The following is a 1582-nucleotide window of genomic DNA, read 5'->3' on the forward strand; positions in this document are numbered from 1 at the left end:
CGTTCCTCAAAGTCAGACTTTCTTCTGAAAGGCGCAAAGTTTCCCTCTCCTTTCAGGCTTGTAGAAATGCCAGCTTCCACATTGGTGGAAAGCTTGGGGGACTGGATGAGGTTTATTGTTGTGTTTGTTTGTTTCTTTGTTTGTTTGTGAAAAGGAGATTACATCAGAAAGGGCCTAAAAATAAAGGCCAAGTCTCCATCAACAGGGCGGCCACCCACCTGCACACGCCCAGGGGCCTGCATGCCTCTGAAGCCTCATTCAGGTCTGTGGCAGAGTATCTTCATTCTGGCTGCTGTTGGAATCATCAGAAGAGCTTTCAAAACTCCCAGAGTCCAATCCTCAACCCAATGCAATGACATCAGGAACTCTGGGGAGGACCCAGATGTGATTTTTTTTTAAAGTCCCTGGGCAATTCCCATGTGTAACCCAGGCTAAGACCACAGCCACTTCAATTGTCCCCTGAAGCCCAGGTTGTACAAGGATGTCGAACCATCAAAACTCAACAGCAGTGCTTGCTTTAGCAGCACATATACTAAAACTGAAATGATACAAAGAAGAGTCACATGGCCCCTGCTCAAGGATGACATGCAAATTCGTGAAGTCCATATTTTTAAATTTCGTGCCGTGCATTAAGAAAAATAATAAAAACAGGCCGGGCACAGTGGCTCACGCTTGTAATTCCAGCACTTTGGGAGGCCGAGGTGGGTGGATTACTTCAGGTCGGGAGTTTGAGACCAGCCTGACCAACATGATGAAACTCCATCTCTACTAAAAAATACAAAATTAGCCCAGTGTGGTGTTGCATGCCTGTAATCCCAACTACTTGGGAGGTTGAAGCAGGAAGGCAGGAGATCCACTTGAACCCAGGAGGAGGAGGTTGCAGTGAGCAACCTCCTGGCACCATTGTACCCCAGCCTGGGCAACAAGGGTGAAACTCCATGAAAGAGAAGAGAAGAGAAGAGAAGAGAGGAAAGAAGGGAAAGAGAGAGAGAGAGAGAAAGAGAAAGAAGGAAGGAAGGAAGGAAGGAAGGAAGGAAGGAAGGAAGGAAGGAAGGAAGGAAGGAAGGAAGGAAATACAAACAACAACTCCACAGCAGCCAGCATCACATAGCCTGAGAGGTGGCATCCTTGACTCTGCCCCCAAGCATATGAATCCTGCTTCCATTATAATTCTAGTTATGAGACCATAGGCATCTACAGAGTGCTGAATATTTCTATGCCTCCATTTCCTCATCTGTAAAATGGAGATACAGTCCTTTCTTTGGGAGTCATTGTAAAAATTAAATAAGGTGATATATAGAAGGCACTTAGCATCTGGCTGGAACATAACGAGAGACTGGTAGTCATTTTTTCCAGAATCTCAGTATTCCATCCTGAGTTAAGAGGTGAAGAGCAAACAGTGCTTGGTGGCCTGGGAGGAGTTACATATAATTTCTCTTTTCTCTTGCTTGCCACCAATCACCTTTGCCTCAGAGTTTGGGTGGGGCACAAGACAACTTGTAAACCTCAGCCTAGTTACAGAGCGGCCTTTAAAGATTGTCCCCCAGGGTAAGGGGCAGTGTCTCTGGGTAGTGGAGGAGTA

General features: G+C 46.2%; 1 non-coding gene across 1 annotated transcript; it reads left to right on the top strand.

Moving 5' to 3' along the window:
* Nucleotides 1-508: 508 nt before the first annotated feature.
* On the top strand, nt 509-612 carry LOC116268687. The gene has a single exon (XR_004175860.1). It is a non-coding gene; the product is annotated as a U6 spliceosomal RNA (small nuclear RNA).
* Nucleotides 613-1582: the final 970 nt, after the last annotated feature.

The sequence above is a fragment of the Papio anubis genome, chromosome 8 (assembly GCF_008728515.1).
Source record: "Papio anubis isolate 15944 chromosome 8, Panubis1.0, whole genome shotgun sequence".
Classification (NCBI taxonomy): domain Eukaryota; kingdom Metazoa; phylum Chordata; class Mammalia; order Primates; family Cercopithecidae; genus Papio; species Papio anubis.